The sequence below is a fragment of the Rhinopithecus roxellana genome, chromosome 11 (genome assembly GCF_007565055.1).
Source record: "Rhinopithecus roxellana isolate Shanxi Qingling chromosome 11, ASM756505v1, whole genome shotgun sequence".
NCBI lineage: Eukaryota > Metazoa > Chordata > Mammalia > Primates > Cercopithecidae > Rhinopithecus > Rhinopithecus roxellana.
This window is the reverse complement of record NC_044559.1, coordinates 24469119-24490330: the sequence shown is the minus strand read 5'-3', so window position 1 is coordinate 24490330 and position 21212 is coordinate 24469119.

Below are 21212 nucleotides of genomic sequence, written 5' to 3'. Positions count from 1 at the left end.
ACTCTGTGAGTTGCATTCACACAACGTAATGAAGTTTCTCAGAAGGCTTCTTTCCAATTTTCATGTGAGGATATTTCGTTTTTCACCATAGGCCTCAATGAGCTTCCATATATCACTTAGCAATACACAAGATAACAGAGTTAGCAAACTGTTCCAAGAAGGGAAGGGTGGAACTCTCTGTGATGAAGTCACACAAGAAAGCAATCTCTCGGAAAGCTTCTCTGTAGTTATTATCTGAGGATATTTCCTTTTCACCATGGGCCCCTATGGGCTCCCAAATCTCACTTTGCAGATTCCACGAAAAGAGTGTTAGCAAACTGCTTCCTGAGAACTATGCTGTGTAGCACGGTGAGAGGAATTCACAGAGCACAAAGAAGTTTCTCAGAAAGCTTCTTTCACGTTTTGAACTGATGATATTTCCTTTATCAGCGTAGGCCTCAATGCGATCCATACAAAACCTCTCTGGTTCCTCAAAATCAGTGATAATGGACTGTTGCAGGAAACATAAGTGTAACTCTGTGAGATGAATTCTCACATCACCAAGAAATTTCTAGGAAGGCGTCTTTCTAGTTTTCATCTGAGGATATTTCCTCTGTCACCGTAAGCTTCATTGCATTCAGAAGTATCCCATATCAGATTTCCAGAAAACTGTGTTAGCACCCTGAACACTGAAGAGAAAGGTGTAACTCTGTGAGTTGCATTCACACATCGCAATGCAGTTTCTCAGAAAGCTTTTCTTTAGTTATTATGTGAGGATATTTCCTTTTTCACCATACCCCTCAATGAGCTCCCAAATATACCTTTGCATTATCCACGACAACAGTGTTAGCATACTGTTCCAAGAAGGGAAGGGTGGAACTCTGTGTGATGAAGCCACACATCAGAAAGCAATCTCTCAGAAAGCTTCTCTCTAGTTATTAGGTGAGGATATTTCCTTTTTCACCATGGGCCCCTATGGGCTCCCAAATATCACTTTACAGATTCCACGAAAAGAGTGTTAGCAAACTGCTTCCTGAAGTCTAAGTTATAAGTCTGTGAGATGAACTCACAGATCAGAAAGACGTTTCTCAGAAAGCTTCTTTCACGTTTTGAACGGATGAAATTTCCTTTATCAGCGTAGGCCTCAATGCGATCCCAAGAATCCGTTCTCAGAATCCTCAAAGACAGTGTTAATGGACTGCTCCAGGAAACATAAGTGTAACTCTGTGAGATGAATTCACACATCACCAAGAAGTTTCTAAGAAAGCTTCTTTCTAGTTTTCATCTGTGGATATTTCCTTTGTCACCGTAAGGTTCATTGCGCTATGAAATATCTAATTGCAGATTTCCAGAAAACTGTGTTAACAAACTGATCACTGAAGAAACGTGTAACTCTGTGAGTTGCATTCACATATGGCAATGCAGATTCTCAGAAAGCTTCTCTTTAGTTATTATGTGAGGATATTTCCTTTTACACCATAGCCCTCAATGAGCCACCAAATATACCTTTGCAGAATCCACGACAACAGTGTTAGCAAACTGTTCCAAGAAGGGAAGGGTGGAACTCTGTGTGATGAAGCCACAAATCAGAAAGCAATCTCTCAGAAAGCTTCTCTCTAGTTATTATGTGAAGATATTTCCTTTTCACCATAGCCCTCAATGAGCTCCCAAATATACCTTTGCAGAATCCACGACAACAGTGTTAGCAAACTGTTCCAAGAAGGGAAGGGTGGAACTCTGTGTGATGAAGCCACACATCAGAAAGGAATCTCTCAGAAAGCTTCTCTCTAGTTATTAGGTGAGGATATTTCCTTTTTCACCATGGGCCCCTAAGAGTTCCCAAATATCACTTTACAGATTCCACGAAAAGACTGTTAGCAAACTGCTTCCTGAAGTCTAAGTTATAAGTCTGTGAGATGAACTCACAGAAGAGAAAGACGTTTCTCAGAAAGCTTCTTTCACGTTTTGAACGGATGAAATTTCCTTTATCAGCGTAGGCCTCAATGCGATCCAAAGAAGCCGTTCTCAGATTCCTCAAAGACAGTGTTAATGGACTGCTCCACGAAACATAAGTGTAACTCTGTGAGATGAATTCACACATCACCAAGAAGTTTCTAAGAAAACTTCTTTCTGGTTTTCATCTGTGGATATTTCCTTTGTCACCGTAAGGTTCATTGCGCTATGAAGTATCTAAATGCAGATTTCCAGAAAACTGTGTTAACAAACTGATCACTGAGGAGAAACGTGTAACTCTGTGAGTTGCATTCACACATGGCAATGCCGTTTCTCAGAAAGCTTCTCTTTAGTTATTATGTGAGGATTTTCCTTTTTCACCATAGCCCTCAATGAGCTCCCAAATATACCTTTGCAGAATCCACGAAAACAGTGTTAGCAACCTGTTCCAAGAGGGGAAGGGTGGAATTCTGTGTGATGACGTCACACATCAGAAAGCAATCTCTCAGAAAACTTCTCTCTAGTTATTATCTGACGATATTTCCTTTTTCACCATGGGGCCCTATGGACTCCCAAATCTCACTTTGCAGATTCCACGAAGAGTGTTAGCAAACTGCTTCCTGAGAACTAAGCTGTAACTCTGTGAAAGGAATTCACAGATCACAAAGAAGTTTCTCAGAAATCTTCTTTCACGTTTTGAACTCATGATATTTCCTTTATGAGTGAAGGCCTCAGTGCAATCCGAAGAAGTCCTTCTCAAGTACGTCAAAAACAGTGATAATGACCCTTGCAGGAAACGTAAGTGTAACTCTGTGAGATGAATTCAAACATCACCAAGAAGTTTCTAGGAAAGCTTCTTTCTAGTTTTCATCTGAGGATAATTCCTTTTTCACCATAAGCTTCATTGCATTCAGAAATTTCCCATTGCAGATTTCCAGAAAACTGTGTTAGCACACTGAACACTGACGAGAGAGGGGTAACTCTGTGAGTTGCATTCACACATCGCAATGCAGTTTCTCAGAAGGCTTCTTTCCGGTTTTCATCTGAGTCTATTTCCTTTTTCACCGTAGCCCTCAATGAGCTCCCAAATATCAATTTCCAAACACAAGTTAACAGAGTTAGCAAACTGTTCCAAAAATGGAAGTGTGGAACTCCGTGTGATGAAGTCACACATCAGAAAGCAATGTCTCAGAAAGCTCCTCTCTAGTTATTATCTGAGGATATTTCGTTTTTCACCATGGGCCCCTATGGGCTCCCAAATCTCAATTTCAGATTCCAGGAAGAGTGTTAGCAAACTGCTTTCTGAGAACCAACCTTAACTCTGTGAGAGGAATTCACAGATCACAAAGAAGTTTCTCAGAAAGCTTCTTTCACGTTTTAAACTCATGATATTTCCTTTATCAGCGTAGGCCTCAATACGATCCAAAGATGTCTTCCCAGCTTCCTCAAAAACATTGTTAACCGACTTTGCCTGAAACATAAGTGTAACGCTGTGAGATGAATTCACAGATCACCAAGAATTTTCTAAGAAGCTTCTTTCTAGTTTCCGACTGAGGATATTTCCTTCGTCACTGTATGCTTCATTGCGTTCAGAAGTATCCCATTGCAGATTTCCAGAAAACTGTGTTAGGACACTGAACACTAAAGAGAAAGGTGTAACTCTGTGAGTTGCATTCACACATCACAATACGGTTTCTCAGAAGGCTACTTTCCTGTTTTCATCTGAGGATATTTCCTTTTTCAACATAGTCTCAATGAGCTCCAAAATATCACTTTGCAGAACACAAGATAACAGAGTTAGAAAACTGTTTCCAGAAGGGAAGGGTGGAAATCTGTGTGATGAAGTCACCCATCAGAAAGCAATCTCTGTGAAAGCTTCTCTGTAGTTATTATCTGAGGATATTTCCTTTTTCACCATGGGCCCCTATGGGCTCCCAAGTCTCACTTTGCAAGTTAGACGAAAAGAGTGTTAGCAAACTGCTCCCTGAGAACTAAGCTGTAACTCTGTGAGAGGAATCCACAGATCCCAAGTGGTTTCTCAGAAAGCTTTTTTCACGTTTTGAACTGATGATATTTTATTTATCAGCGTAGGCCTCAATGCGATCCAAAGTATTCCTTCTCAGGTACCTCAAAACAGTGATAATGGATTGTTCCTGGGGGAATAAGTGTAACTCTGTAAGATGAATTCACACAATACCAAGAAGTTCCTAGGAAAGCTTCTTTTAGTTTTCATCTGAGGATATTTCCTTTGTCACCATAAGCTTCATTGCCTTATGAAGTATCTCGTTGACGATTTCCAGAAAACTGTGTTAGCACCTTGAACACTGAAGAGAAAGGTGTAACTCTGTGAGTTGAATTCACACATCGCAATGCAGTTTCTCAGAATGCTTCCTTACAGTTTTCATCTGAGGATATTTCCGTTTTCACCATATCCCTCAATGAGCTCCCAAATATCACTTTGCAGAACACAAGACCACAGAGTTAGCAAACAGTTCCAAGAAGGGAAGATTGGAACTCTTGGTGATGAAGTCACATATCAGAAAGCAATCTCTCAGAAAGCTTCTCTGTAGTTATTATCTGAGGTTATATCCATTTTCACCTTGGGCAACTATGAGCTTCCAAATCTCACTTTGCAGATTCCACGAAAAGAGTGTTAGCAAACTCCTTCCAGAGAACTAAGCTGTAAATCTGTGAGGGAATTCACAGATCAGAAAGAAGTTTCTCAGAAGATGCTTTCACGTTTTGAACTGATGATATTTCCTTTATCAGCGTAGGCCTCAATGCGATCCAAAGAAGTCCTTCTCAGATTCCTCAAAAGAGTGATAATGGACTGTTGCACGAAACATATGTGCAACATCCTGAGATTTATTCACACATCAGCAAGAAGTTTCTAGGAAAGCTTCTTTTAAGTTTTCATCTGAGGATATTTCCTTTGTCATTGTAAGCTTCATTGCGTTCAGAAGTATCCCATTGCAGATTTCCAGAAAACTGTGTTAGCACAATGAACACTGAAGAGAAAGGTGCCACTCAGTGAGTTGCATTCACACATCGCAATGCTGTTTCTCAAAGACTTCTTTAAAAGTTTTCGTCTGAGGATATTTCCTTTTTCACCAACTGTCCTCAATGAGCTCCCAAATAACACTTTGCAGAACCCAACAGAACAGAGTGAGCAAACTGTTCCAAGAAGGGAAGGGTGGAACTCTGTCTGATGAAGTCACACATCAGAAAGCAACCTCTCAGAAAGCTTCTCTGTACTTATTATCTGAGGGTATTTCCTTTTTCACCATGGGCCCCTATGGCCTCCCAAATCCCACTTTGCAGATTCCACGAAAAGAGTGATAGCAAACTGCTTCCTCAGAACTAAGCTGTAACTCCGTGAGAGGAATTCACAGATCACAAAGAAGTTTCTCAGAAAGCTTCTTTCATGTTTTGAACTGATGATATTTCCTTTATCAGCGTAGGCCTCAATGCTATCCGAAGAAGTCCCCAGGTTCCTCAAAAACAGTGATAATGGACTGTTGCAGGAAAACATAAGATGTAACACTGTGAGATGAATTCACACATCACCAAGAAGTTTCTAGGAAAGCTTCTTTCTAGTTTTCATCTCAGGATATTTCCTTTGTCATCGTAAGCATCATTGCCTTCAGATATATCCCATTGCAGATTTCCAGAAAACTGTGTTAGCACCCTGAACACTGAAGAGAAAGGGTTAACTCTGTGAGTTGCATTCACACATCGAAATGCAGTTTCACAGAAGGCTTCTTTCCAGTTTTCATCTGAGGATATTTCCTTTTCACCATAGCCCTCAATGAGCTCACAAATATCACTTTGCAGAACACAAGATAACAAGTTAGCAAACTGCAAGAAGGGAAGGGTGGAACTCTGTGTGATGAAGTCACACATCAGAAAGCAATCTCTCAGAAAGCTTCTCTCTACTTATTATCTGAGGATATTTCCTTTTTCAGCATAGGCCCCTATGGGCTCCCAAATCTCACTTTGCAGATTCCATGAAAAGAGTGTTAGCAACTGCTTCCTGAGAACTAAGCTGAAACTCTGTGAGAGGAATTCACGAGATCACAAAGAAGTTTCTCAGAAAGCTTCTTTCACGTTTTGAACTGATGATATTTCCTTTATCAGCGTAGGCTCAGTGCGATCCAAAAAGTCCTTCTCAGGTTCCTCAAAAACAGTGATAATGGACTGTTCAGGAAACATAAGTGTAACTCTGTGAGATGAATTCACACATCACCAAGAAGTTTCTAGGAGAGCTTCTTTCTATTTTCAATCTAGGATATTTCTTTTGTCACCGTAAGCTTCATTGCGTTCAGAAATATTCCATTGCAGATTTCCAGAAAACAATGTAAGCACACTGAACACTGAAGAGAAACGTGTAACTCCTTGAGTTGCATTCACACATCGCAATGCAGTTTCTCAGAAGGCTTCTTTCCAGTTTTGATCTGAGGATATTTCCTTTTTCGACATAACCCTCAATGAGCTCCGAAATATCACTTTGCAGAACCCAACAAAACAGAATGAGCAAACTGGTCCAAGAAGGGAAGGTGGAACGGTGTGTTATGAAGTCACACATCAGAAAGCAATCTCTTTGTAACCTTCTCTGTAGTAATTATCTGAGGATATTTCCTTTTTCACCATGGGCCACTATGGGCTCCGTAATCTCACTTTACAGATTCCACGAAAAGAGTGTTAGCAAACCGCTTCCTGAGAACTAAGCTGTAACTCCGTGATAGTAATTCACAGATCACAAAGAAGTTTCTCAAAAAGCTTCTTTCACGTTTTGAACAGATGATATTTCCTTTATCAGCGAAGGGAGGAATGCGATCCAAATAAGTCCTTCTCAGGTCCCTCAAAAACACTGATAACGGACTGTTGCCTGAAACCTAAGTGCAACTCTGTGAGACAGACGATTTCAGAGATCACCAATAAGTTTCAAAGAAAGCTTCTTTCTAGTTTTCATCTGAGGATATTTCCTTTGTCACCGTAAGCGTCATTGGTTTAAGAAGTATCCCAATGCAGATTTCCAGAAAACTGTGTTAGCAAACTGAACACTGAAGTGAATCGTGTAACTCTGTGAGTTGCATTATCCCATCGCAATGCAGTTTCTCAGAAGGCTTCTTTCCAGTTTTCATGTGAGGATATTTCCTTCTTCAACATAGCCCTCAATGAGCTCCCAAATATCACTTTGCCCAACCCAACACAACAGAGTTAGGAAGCTGTTCCAAGAAGGGAAGGGTGGAACTCTGTGTGATGAAGTCACACATCAGAAAGCAATCTCTCAGTAAGCTTCTCTCTAGTTATTGTCTGAGGATATTTCCTATTTCACCTTGGGCCCCTAAGGGCTCCCAAATCTCACTTTGTAGATTCCACAAAAAGAGTGTTAAGAAACTGCTTCCTGAGTTCGAAGCTGTAACTCTGTGATAGGAATTCAAAGATCACAAAGAAGTTTCTCAGAAAGCTTCTTTCACGTTTTGAAATGATGATATTTCCTTTATCAGCGTAGGCCTCAATGCGATCCAAAGAATTCCTTCTCAGTTTCTTCAAAAACAGTGATAATGGACTCTTGCAGGAAGCATAAGTATAACTCTGTGAGATGAATTCTCTCATCACCAAGAAGTTTCTAAGAAAGCTTCTTTCTAGTTTTCATCTGAGGATATTTCCATTGTCACCATAAGCTTCATTGCGTTCAGAAGAATCCCATTGCAGATTTCCGTAAAACTGTGTCAGCCAGCTGAACAGTGAAGAGAAACTTGTAACTCTGTGATTTGCACTCACACATCGCAATGCACTTAATCAGATGGCTTCTTTCCAGTTTTGATCTGAGGATATTTCCTTTTTCAACATAGCTCTCAATGAGCTACCAAATATCACTTTGCAGAACACAACACAACAGAGTTAGCAATCTGTTCGAAGAAGGGAAGGTTGGGACTATATGTGATGAAGTCATGCATCAGAAATCAATCTCTCAGTAAGCTTCTCTCTAGTTATTTTCTGAGGATATTTCCTATTTCACCATGGGCCCCTAAGGGCTCCAAATCTCGCTTTGCAGATTCCACGAAAAGAGTGTTAGCAAACTGCTTCCTGAGAACTAAGCTGTAACTCTGTGATAGGAATTCAAAGATCACAAAGAAGTTTCTCAGAAAGCTTCTTTCACGTTTGAACTGATGATAGTTCCATTATCATCGCAAGCCTCAATGCGATCCAAAGAAGTCTTTCTCAGTTTCCTAAAAAAGAGTGATAATGGACTGTTGCAGGAACCATAAATGTAACTCTGTGAGATAAATTCACACATCACCAAGAGGTAAATAGGAAAGCTTCTTTCTACTTTTCAGCTGAGGATATTTCCTTTGTCAACGTTAGCTTCATTGTGTTCTGAATTATCCCATTACAGATTTCCAGAAAACTGTGTTAGCACACTGAACACTGAAGGGAAAGGTGTAACTCCGTGAGTTGCATTCACACATCGCAATGCAGTTTCTCAGAAGGCTTTTTTCCAGTTTTCATCTGAGGATATTTCCTTTTTCACCATAGCCATCAAAGAGCTCCAAATATCACTTTGCAGTACACAAGATAACAGAGTTAGCAAACTGTTCAAAAAGGGAAGGGTGGAACTGTGCGTGATGAAGTCACACATCAGAAAGCAATCTCTAAGAAAGCTTCTACTCTAGTTTTAATCTGAGGATATTTCCTTTTTCACCATGGGCCCCTTCGGGCTCCCAAATCTCACTTTGGAGATTCCACGAAAAGAGAGTTAGCAAACTGCTTCCTGAGAACTAAGCTGTAACTCTGTGAGAGGAATTCACAGATCACAAAGAAGTTTCACAGAAACCTTCTTTCACGTTTTGAGCTGATGATTTTTCCTTTATCAGCGTAGGCCTCAAAGCTATCCAAAGAAGTCCTTCTCAGGTTCCTCAAAAACAATGATACAGGACTGTTGCCGGAAACGTAACTGTAACTGTGTGAGATGAATTCACACATCACCAAGAAGTTTCTAAGAAAGCTTCTTTCTAGTTTTCATCTAAGGATATTTCCTTTGTCACCGTAAGCTTCATTGCGTTCAGAAGGATCCCATTGCAGATTTCCAGAAAATTGTGTTAGCACACTGAACACTGAAGGGAAAGGTGTAACTCTGTGACTTGCATTCACACATCGCAATGCAGTTTCTCAGAAGTCTTCTTTCCAGTTTTCATCTGAGGATATTTCCTTTTTCAACATAGCCCTCAATGAGCTCCCAAATATCACTTTGCAGAACACAAGATAACAGAGTTAGCAAACTGTTCCAAGAAGGGAAGGGTGGAACTCTGTGTGATGAAGTCACACATCAGAAAGCAATCTCTCAGAAAGCTTCATTCTAGTCATTATCTGAGGATATTTCCCTTTTCACCATCGGCCACAATGGGCTCCCAAATCTCACTTTGCAGATTCCACGAAAAGAGGGTTACCAAACTTCTTCCTGAGAACGAAGCTCTAACTCTGTGAGAGGAATTCACAGATCACAAAGAAGTTTCTAAGAAAGCTTCTTTCACATTTTGAACTGATGATATTTCCTTTATCAGTGTAGGCCTCATTGCGATAAAAAGAAGTCCTTCTCAGATTTCTCAATAAGAGTGATAATGGACTGTTGCATGAAACATAAGTGTAATTCTGTGAGATGAATTCACACATCACCAAGAAGGTTCTAAGAAAGCTTCTTCCTAGTTTTCATCTGAGGATATTTCCTTTGTCACCGTAAGCTTCATTGCATTCAGAGGTATCCCATTGCAGATTTCCAGAAAACTGTGTTAGCTCACTGAACACTGAAGAGAAAGGTGGAACTCTGTGAGTTGCATTCACACATCGCAATGCAGTTTCTCAGAAGGGTTCTTTCCAGTTTTCATCTGAGGATATTTCCTTTTTCACCATAGATATCAATGAGCTCCAAATATCACTTTGTAGAACACAAGAGAGTTAGCAAACTGTTCCAAGAAGGGAAACGTGGAACTCTGTGTGATGAAGTCACACATCAGAAAGCAAAATCTCAGAAAGCTTCTCTGTACTTATTACCTGAGGATGTAACCTTTTTCATCAAGGGCCCCAATGGGCTCTCAAATCTCACTTTGCTGATTCCACGAAAAGAGTGTTAGCAAACTACTTCCTGAGATCTAAGCTGTAACTCTGTGAGAGGAATTCACAGATCACAAAGAAGTTTCTCAAAAACCTTCTTTCACGTTTTGAACTGATGATTTTTCCTTTATCAGCGTAGGGCTCAAAGCGATCCAAAGAAGTCCTTCTCAGGTTCCTCAAAAACAGTGATAATGGACTGTTGCAGGAAACGTAAGTGTAACTCTGTGACATGAATTTACACATCACCAAGAAGTTTCTAAGAAAGCTTCTTTCTAGGTGTCATCTGAGGATATTTCCTTTGTCACCATAAGCTTCATTGCGTTCAGAAGTATCCCATTGCAGATTTCCAGAAAACTGTGTTAGTAAACTGAACACTGAAGAGAAAGGTGTAACTCTGTAAGTTGCATTGACACATCGAATTGCAGTTTCTCAGAAGGCTTCTTGCCAGTTTTCATCTGAAAATATTTCCTTTTTCACCCCTCAATGAGCTCCCAAATATCACTTTGCAGAACACAAGATAACAGAGTTCGCAAACTGTTCCAAGAAGAGAAGGGTGGAACTCTGTGTGATGAAGTCACACATCAGAAAGCAATCCCTCAGAAAGCTTCTCCCTAGTTATTAACTGAGGATATTACCTTTTTCACCATAGGCCCCTATGGGCTCCCAAATCTCACTTAGCAGATTCCACGAAAAGAGTGTTAGCAAATTGTTTCCGGAGAACTAAGCTGTAACTCGGTGAGTGGAATTCACAGATAACAAAGAAGTTTCTCAGAAAGCTTCTTTCACGTTTTGAATTGATGATATTTCCATTATCAGCGTAGGCCTCAATGCGATCCAAAGAAGTCCTTCTCAGGTACCTCAAAAACAGTGATAATGGACTGTTGCTGGAAACATAGGTGTAACTGTTTGAGATGAATTCACACATCACCAAGAAGTTTCTAAGAAAGCTTCTTTCTAGTTTTCATCTGAGATATTTCCTTTGTCACCGAAAGCTTCAAGGCGTTCAGAAGTATCCCATTGCAGATTTCCAGAAAACTGGGTTAGCACACTGAACACTGAAGAGAAAGGTGTAACTCTGTGAGTTGCATTCACACATCGCAATGCAGTTTCTCAGAAGGCTTCTTTCCAGTTTTCATCTGAGGATATTTCCTTTTTCACCATAGCCCTCAATGAACTCCCAAATATCACCTTGCGGAACACAAGATAACAGAGTTAGCCAACTGTTCCAAGAAGGGAACGGTGGAACTCTGTGTGATGACGTCACACATCAGAAAGCAATCTCTCGGAAACCTTTTCTCTAGTTATTATCTCTGGATATTTCCTTATTCACCATGGGACGCAACGGGCTCCCAAATCTCACTTTGCAGATTCCATGAAAAGAGCGTTAACAAACTGCTTCCTGAGAACTAAGCTGTAACTCTGTGAGAGGAATTCACAGATCACAAAGAAGTTTCTCCAAAACCTTCTTTCACGTTTTGAACTGATGATATTTCCTTTATCAGCGTAGGCCTCAATGCGATCCAAAGAAGTCCTTCTCAGGTTCCTCAAAAACAGTGATAATGGACTATTGTAGGAAACAAATGTGTAACTCTGTCAGATGAATTCACACACCACCAAGAAGTTTCTAGGAATGCTTCCTTCTCGTTTTCGACTGAGGATATTTCCTTTGTCACCCAAGCTTCATTGTGTTTAGAAGTATCCCATTGAAGATTTCCTGAAAACTGTGTTAGCAAAGTGAACACTGAAGAGAAACGTGTAACTGTGTGAGTCGCAATCACACTTCGAAATACAATTTCTCAGATGGCTTCTTTCCAGTTTTCATCTAAGGTTAATTCCTTTTTAAATAGCCTTCAATGAGTTCCCAAATATCACTTTGCAGAACAGAAGATAACAGACTTAGCAAACTGTTCCAAGAGGGGAAGGGTGGAACTCTGTGTGATGAAATCACACATCAGAAAGCTATCTCTCAGAAAGCTTCTCTCTAACGATTAACTGAGGATATTTCCTTTTTCACCATGGGCCCCTCTGGACTCCCAAATCTCACTTCGCAGATTCCACGAAAGGAGTGTTAGCAAACTGCTTCCTGAGAATTAAGCTGTAACTCTCTTAGAGGAATTCACAGATCACACAGAAGTTTCTCAGAAAGCTTCATTCACGTTTTAAACTGATGATATTTCCTTTATCAGCGTAGGCCTCAATGCGTTCCCAAGAGGTCCCTCTCAGTGTTCCTCAAAAACAGTGATAATGGACTGTTGCAGGAAACATAAGTGTAACTCTGTGAGATGAATTCCCACATCACCAAGAAGTTTCTAGGAAAGTTTCTTTCTAGTTTTCATCTGAGGATATTTCCTTTGTCTCCGTAAGCGTCATTGCGTTCAGAAGTATCCCATTGAAGATTTCCAGAAAGCTGTGTTAACACACTGAACAATGAAGAGAAAGGTGTAACTCTGTGAGTTCGCTCACACATCGCAATACAGTTTCTCAGAAGGCTTCTTTACTGTTTTGATATGAGGATATTTCCTTTTTCACCATAGCCCTCAATGAGATCCAAATATCACTTTGCAGAATACAAGATAACAGAGCTAGCAAACTTTTCCAAGAAGGGAAGGGTGAACTCTGTGTGATGAAGTCACACATCAGAAAGCAATCTTCAGAAAGCTTCTCTCTAGTTATTATCTGAGGATATTATCCATTTTCAGCCATGGGCCACTCTGGGCTCCCAAATCTCACTTTGCAGGTTCCACTAAAAGAGTGTTAGCACACTGCTTCCTGAGAACTAAGCCTGTAACTCTGTGAGAGGAATTCACAGATCACAAAGACGTTCTCAGAAAGCTTCTTTCACGTTTTGAACTGATGATATTTCCTTTATCAGCGTAGGCCTCAATGCGATCCAAAGAAGTCCTTCTCAGGTTCCTCAAAAACAGTGATAATGGACTGTTTCAGGAAACATAAGTGTAACTCTGTGAGATGAATTCACACATCATCAAGAAGTTTCTAGGAAATCTTCTTCTTAGTTTTCATCCTGAGGATATTTCCTTTGTCACCGTAAGCTTCATTGCGTTCAGAAGTATCCCATTGCAGATTTCCGAGAAAACTGTGTTAGCACACTGAACACTGAAGAGAAAGGTGTAACTCTAGTGAGTTGCATTCACACATCGCAATGCAGTTTCTCAGAAGGCTTCTTTCCACTTTTCATCTGAGGATATTTCCTTTTTCACCATAGCCCTCAATGAGCTTCCAAATATCACCTTGCAGAACACAAGATCACAGAGTTAGCAAACTGTTCCAAGAAGGGAAGGGTGGAACTCTGTGTGATGAAGTCACACATCAGAAGGCAATCTCTCAGAAAGCTTCTCTTAGTTATTATCTGAGGATATTCCTTTTTCACCATGGGCCCCTATGGGCTCCCACAATCTCACTTTGCAGATTCCACGAAAAGAGTGTTAGCAAACTGCTTCCTGAGAACTAATCTGTAACTCTGTGAGAGGAATTCACAGATCACAAAGAAGTTTCTCAGAAAGCTTCTTTCACCTTTTGAAGTGATGTTATTTCCTTTATCAGCGTAGGCCTCAATGCGATCTAAAGAAGTCCTTCTGAGATTCCTCAAAAAGAGTGATAATGGACTGTTGCAGGAAACATAAGTGTAACTCTGTGAGATGAATTCACACATCACCAAGAAGTTTCTAGGAAAACTTCTTTCTAGATTTCATCCGAGTATATTTCCTTAGTCACCGTATGATTCATTCTGTTCAGAAGTATCCCATTGCAGATTTCCAGAAAACTGTGTTAGCACACTGAACAAGAAAGAGAAACGTGTAACCCTGTGAGTTGCATTCACACATCGAAAGGCAGTTTACTTAAGGCTTCTTTCCAGTTTTCATCTGAGGGTATTTCCTTTTTCACCATAGCCCTAAATGAGCTCCCAAATATCACTTTCCAGAACACATGATACCAGTGTTAGCAAACTATTCCAAGAAGGGAAGGGTGGTACTCTGTGTGATGAAGTCACACATCAGAAAGCAATGTCTCAGAAAGCTTCTCTCTAGTTATTATCTGAGGATATTTCCTTTTTCACCATGGGCCCTTATGGGCTCCCTAATCTCCCTTTGCAGATTCCACGAAAGGAGTGTTAGCAAACTGCTTCCTGAGAACTAAGCTGTAACTCTGTGAGAGGAATTCACAGATCACAAAGAGGTTTCTCAGAAAGCTTCTTTCACGTTTTGCACTGATGATATTTCCTTTATCAGCTAGGCCTCAATGCGGTCAAAAGAAGTCCTTCTCAGTTTCCTCAAAAACAGTGTTAATGGACTGTTGCAGGAAACATAAGTGTAACTCTGTGAGATGAATTCACGTCACCAAGAAGTTTCTAGGAAAGCTTCTTTCTAGTTTTCATCTGAGGATATTTCCTTTGTCACTCTAATACTCATAGCGTTCAGAAGTGTCTCATTGCAGATTTCCGGAAAACTGTGTTAGCTCACTGACCAGTGAAGAGAAAGGTGTAACTCTGTGAGTTACATTCACACATCGCAATGCAGTTTCTCACAAGGCTTCTTTACAGTTTTCATCTGAGGATATTTCCTTTTTCACCATAGCCCTCAATGAGCTCCTAATATCACTTTGCAGGACACAAGATAACAGAGTTAGCAAACTGTTCCAAGAAGGGAAGGGTGGAACTCTGTGTGATGAAGTCACACATCAGAAAGCAATCTCTCAGAAAGCTTCTCTCTAGTTATTATCTGAGAATATTTCCTTTTTCACCATGGGCCCCTATGGGCTTCCAAATGTCACTTTGCAGGTTCCACGAAGAGAATGTTAGCAAACTGCTTCCTGAGAACTAAGCTGTAACTATGTGAGAGGAATTCACAGATCACAAAGAAGTTTCTCAGAAAGCTTCTTTCACGTTTTGAACTCATGATATTTCCTTTATCAGCATAGGCCTCAATGCGCTCCAAAGAAGTCCTTCTCAGGTTCCTCAAAAAGAGTGATAATGGACTGTTGCAGGAAACATAAGTGTAACTCTGTGAGATGAATTCACACATTACCAAGAATGTTTCTAGGAAAGCTTCTTTCTAGTTTTCACTCAGGATATTCCTTTGTCATCCGTTAGCTTCAGTTGCGTTCAGAAGTATCCCAGTGCAGATTTCCAGAAAACTGTGTTAGCACACTGAACACTGAAGAGAAATTGTAACTCTGTCAAGTTGAATTCACACATCGCAATGCAGTTTCTCAGAAGGCTTCTTTCCAGTTTTCATCTGAGGATATTTCCTTTTCCACCATAATCCTCAATGAGCTCCCGAAATATCACCTTTCCAGAACACAAGATAACAGAGTTAGCAAACTTTTCCAATGAAACGAAGGGTGGAACTCTGTGTGATGAAGTCACACATCAGAAAGCAATCTCTCAGAAATGCTTCATCTCTAGTTATTATCTGAGGATATATCCATTTTCACGCATGGGCCACTATGGGCTCCAAACTCTCACTTTGCAGGATCCACGAAAAGCGTGTTAGCAAACTGCTTCCTGAGAACTAAGCTCTAACTTTGTGGGAGAAATTCACAGACCACAAAGAAGTTTCTCAGAAAACTTCTTCCACTTTTGAACTGATGATATTTCCTTCATCAGCGTAGGCCTGAATGCGATCCGAAGAAGTGCTTCCAGGTTCCTCAAAAAGAGTGGTAATGGACTGTTGCAGGAAACAAAAGTGTAACTCTGTGAGGTGAATTCACACATCACTTAGAAGTTTCTAGGAAAACATCTCTCTAGTTTGCATCTGAGGATATTTCCCTTGTCACCGTATGCTTCATTGCATTCAGAACTACCCAATGCAGATTTCCAGAAAACTGTGTTAGCACACTGAACACTGAAGAGGAAGGTGTAACTCTGTGAGTTGCATTCACACATCGCAATGCAGTTTCTCTGAAGGCTTCTTTCCATTTTCATCTGAGGATATTTCCTTTTCCACCATAGCCCTCTATGAGCTTCCAAATATCACTTTGCAGAACACAAGATAACAGAGTTAGCAAACTGTTCCAAAAAGGGAAGGGTGGAACTCTGTGTGATGAAGTCACACAACAGAAAGCAATCTCTCAGAAAGTTTCTCTCCACTTAATATGTGAGGATGTTTCCTTTTTCACAATGGACCCTATGTGTTCCCAAATCTCACTTTGCAGTTTCCACGAAAAGAGTGTTAGCAAACTGCTTCCGGAGAACTAAGCTGTAACTCTGTGAGTGGAATTCACAGATCACAAAGAAGTTTCTCAGAAAGCTTCTTTCACGTTTTGAACTGATGATATTTCCTTTATCAGCGTAGGCCTCAATGTGATCCCAAGAAGTCCTTCCCAGGTTCCTCAAAAACAGTGATAATGGACTGTTGCAGGAAACCTAAGGGTAACTCTGTGAGATGAATTCACACATCACCAAGAAGTTTCTAGGAAAGCTTCTTTCTAGTTTTTATCTGAGTATATTTCCTTTGTCAACGTAAGCTTCATTGCGTTCAGAAGTATCCCATTGCAGATTTCCAGAAAACTGTGTCAGCACACTGAACACTGAAGAGAAAGGTGTAACTCTGTGAGTTCGCTCACACATCGCAATACAGTTTCTCAGAAGGCTTCTTTCCAGTTTTCATCTGAGGTTATTTCCTTTTTCACCATAGCCCTCAATGAGCTCCCATATATCACTTTGTAGAACACAAGATAAAGAGCTAGCAAACTGTTCCAAGAAGGGAAGGGTGGAACTCTGTGTGATGAAGTCACACATCAGAAAGCAATCTCTCAGAAAGCTTCTCTCTAGTGATTATCTGAGGATATTTCCTTTTTCGCCATGGGCCCCTCTGGGCTCCCAAATCTCACGTTGCAGTTTCCACGAAAATAGTGTTAGCACACTGCTTCCTGAGAACTAACCTGTAACTCTGTGAGAGGAATTCACAGAGCACAAAGACGTTTCTCAGAAAGCTTCTTTCACGTTTTGAACTGATGATATTTCGTTTATCAGCGTAGGCCTCAATACGATCCAAAGAAGTCCTTCTCAGCTTCCTCAAAAACATTGATAACGGACTGTTAACTGAAATATAAGTGTAACACTGTGAGGTGAATTCACAGATCACCAAGAAGTTTCTAAGAAGCTTCGTTCTAGTTTTCATCCGAGTATATTTCCTTTGTCACCGTAAGCTTCATTCTTTTCAGAAGTCTCCCATTGCAGATTTCCAGAAAACTGTGTTAGCACACTGAACAAGGAAGAGAAACGTGTAACTCTGTGAGTTGCATTCACACATCGCAATGCAGTTTCACAGAAGGCTTCTTTCCAGTTTTCATCTGAGGGTATTTCCTTTTTCACCATAGACCGCAATGAGCTCCCAAATATCACTTTGCAGAACACAAGATAACAGCGTTAGCAGACTTTTGAATAGGGGAAGGGTGGAACTCTGTGTGATGAATTCACACATCAGAAAGAAACCTCTCAGAAAGCTTCCCTCAAGTTGTTATCTGAGGATATTTCCTTTTTCACAATGGGCCCCTATGGGCTCCCACAACTCACTTTGCAGATTCCACCAAAAGAGTGTTAGCAAACTGCTTCCTGAGAACTAAGCTGTAACTCTGTGAGAGGAATTCACAGAGCACAAAGAAGTTTCTCAGAAAGCTTCATTCATCTTTTGAACTGATGTTATTTCCTTTATCAGCGTAGGCCTCAATGCCATCTAAAGAAGTCCTTCTGAGATTCCTCAAAAAGAGTGATAATGGACTGTTGCAGGAAACATAAGTGTAACTCTGTGAGATGAATTCACAGATCACCAAGAAGTTTCTAAGAAGCTTCGTTCTAGTTTTCATCCGAGTATATTTCCTTTGTCACCATAAGCTTCATTCTTTTCAGAAGTCTCCCATTGCAGATTTCCAGAAAAGTGTGCTAGCACACTGAACAAGGAAGAGAAACGTGTAACTCTGTGAGTTGAATTCACACATCGCAATGCAGTTTCACAGAAGGCTTCTTTCCAGTTTTCATCTGAGGGTATTTCCTTTTTCACCATAGACCGCAATGAGCTCCCAAATATCACTTTGCAGAACACAAGATAACAGAAGTTAGCAAACTGTTCCAAGAAGGTAAGGGTGGAACTCTGTGTGATGAAGTCACACATCAGGAAGCAATCTCTCAGAAAGCTACTCTTTAGTTATTATCTGACGATATTTCCTTTTTCACAATGGGTGCCTATGGGCTCCCACAACTCACTTTGCAGATTCCACCAAAAGAGTGTTAGCAAACTGCTTCCTGAGAACTAAGCTGTAACTCTGTGAGAGGAATTCACAGATCACAAAGAAGTTTCTCAGAAAGCTTCTTTCACCTTTTGAACTGATGTTATTTCCTTTATCAGCGTAGGCCTCAATGCGATCTAAAGAAGTCCTTCTGAGATTCCTCAAAAAGAGTGATAATGGACTCTTGCAGGAAACATAAGTGTAACTCTGTGAGATGAATTCACACATCACCAAGAAGTTTCTAGGAAAACTTCTTTCTAGATTTCATCCGAGTATATTTCCTTAGTCACCGTATGATTCATTCTGTTCAGAAGTATCCCATTGCAGATTTCCAGAAAACTGTGTTAGCACACTGAACAAGAAAGAGAAACGTGTAACCCTGTGAGTTGCATTCACACATCGAAAGGCAGTTTACAGAAGGCTTCTTTCCAGTTTTCATCTGAGGATATTTCCTTTTTCACCATGGCCCTAAATGAGCTCCCAAATATCACTTTCCAGAACACATGATACCAGTGTTAGCAAACTATTCCAAGAAGGGAAGGGTGGAATTCTGTGTGGTGAAATCACACATCAGAAAGCAATCTCTCAGAAAGCTTCTCTCTAGTTATTATCTGAGGATATATCCATTTTCACCATGGGCAACTATGGGATCCCAAATCTCACTTTGTAGAGTCCACGAAAACAGTGTTAGCAAATGCATCCTGAGAACTAAGCTGTAACTCTGTGAGTGGAATTCACAGATCACAAAGAAGTTTCTCAGAAAGCTTTTTTCACGTTTTGAACTGATGATATTTTATTTATCAGCGTCGGGTTCAATGTGATCCAAAGTATTCCTTCACAGGTTCCTCAAAACCAGAGATAATGGATTGTTGCAGGAAACATAAGTGTAACTCTGTGAGGTTAATTCACACATCACCAAGAAGTTTCTAGGAAAGCTTCTTTCTAGTTTTCAACTGAGGATATTTCCTTTGTCACCGCAAGCTTCATTGCGTTCTGATGTATCCCATTGCAGATTTCCAGAAAACTGTGTTAGCACACTGAACACTGAAGAGAAAGGGGTAACTCTGTGAGTTGCATTCACACATCGCAATGCAGTTTCACAAAAGGCTTCTTTCCAGTTTTCATCTGAGGATATTTCCTTTTTCAGATAGCCCTCAATGAGCTGCCAAATATCACTTTGCAGAACACAAGATAACAGAGATAGCAAAGTGTTCCAAGAAGGGAAGGGTGGAACTCTGTGTGATGAAGTCACACATCAGAAAGCAATCTCTCACAAAGCTTCTCTCTAGTTATTATCTGAGGATATTTCCTTTTTCACCATGGGCCCTTATGGGCTCCCTAATCTCACTTTGCAGATTCCACGAAAGGAGTGTTAGCAAACTGCTTCCTGAGAACTAAGCTGTAACTCTGTGAGAGGAATTCACACATCACAAAGAGGTTTCTCAGAAAGCTTCTTTCACGTTTTGCACTGATGATATTTCCTTTATCAGCTAGGCCTCAATGCGGTCAAAAGAAGTCCTTCTCAGTTTCCTCAAAAACAGTGTTAATGGACTGTTGCAGGAAACATAAGTGTAACTCTGTGAGATGAATTCACGTCACCAAGAAGTTTCTAGGAAAGCTTCTTTCGAGTTTTCATCTGAGGATATTTCCTTTGTCACTCTAATATTCGTAGCGTTCAGAAGTGTCTCATTGCAGATTTCCAGAAAACTGTGTTAGCTCACTGACCACTGAAGAGAAAGGTGTAACTCTGTGAGTTACATTCACACATCGCAATGCAGTTTCTCAGCAGGCTTCTTTCCAGTTTTCATCTGAGATTATTTCCTTTTTCACCATAGCCCTAAATGAGCTCCCAAATATCAGTTTGCAGGACACAAGATAACAGAGTTAGCAAACTGTTCCAAGAAGGGAAGGGTGCAAATCTGTGTGATGAAGTCACACATCAGAAAGCAATCTCTCAGAACGCTTCTCTCTAGTTATTATTTGAGGATAGATCCATTTTCAGCTTGGGCAACTATGGGATCCCAAATCTACTTTGCAGGTTCCACTTAAAGAGTGTTAGCAAACTGCTTCCTGAGAACTAAGCTGTAACTCTGTGAGAGGAATTCACAGATCACAAAGAAGATTCTCAGAAAGCTTCTTTCACGTTTTGAACTGATGATATCTCCTTTATCAGCGTAGGCCTCAATGCGATCCAAAGAAGTCCTTCTCAGCTTCCTCAAAAACAGTGATAATGGAGTGTTTCAGGAAACATAAGTGTAACTCTGTGAGATGAATTCACACATCATCAAGAAGTTTCTAGGAAATCTTCTTTCTAGTTTTCAACTGAGGATATTTCCTTTCTCACCGTAAGCTTCATTGCGTTCAGAAGTATCCCATTGCAGATTTCGAGAAAACTGTGTTAGCACACAGAACTCTGAAGAGAAAGGTGTAACTCTATGAGTTGCATTCACACATCGCAATGCAGTTTCTCAGAAGGCTTCTTTCCACTTTTCATCTGAGGGTATTTCCTTTTTCACCATGGACCTCAATGAGCTCCAAAATATCACGTTGCAGAACACAAGATAACAGAGTTAGCAACTGTTCCTAGAAGGGAAGGGTGGAAGTCTGTGTGATGAAGTCACACATCAGAGGGCAATCTCTCAGAAAGATTCTCTCTAGTTTTTATGTGAGGATATTCCCTTTTTCACCATGGGCCCCTATGGGCTCCCAAATCTCATTTTGCAGATTCCACGAAAAGAGTGTTAGCAAACTGCTTCTGAGAACTAAGCTGTAACTCTGTGAGAGGAATTCACAGATCACAAAGAAGTTTCTCAGAAAGCTTCTTTCACGTTTTGAACTGATGATATTTCCTTTATCAGCGTAGGCCTCAATGTGATCCCAAGAAGTCCTTCCCAGGTTCCTCAAAAACAGTGATAATGGAC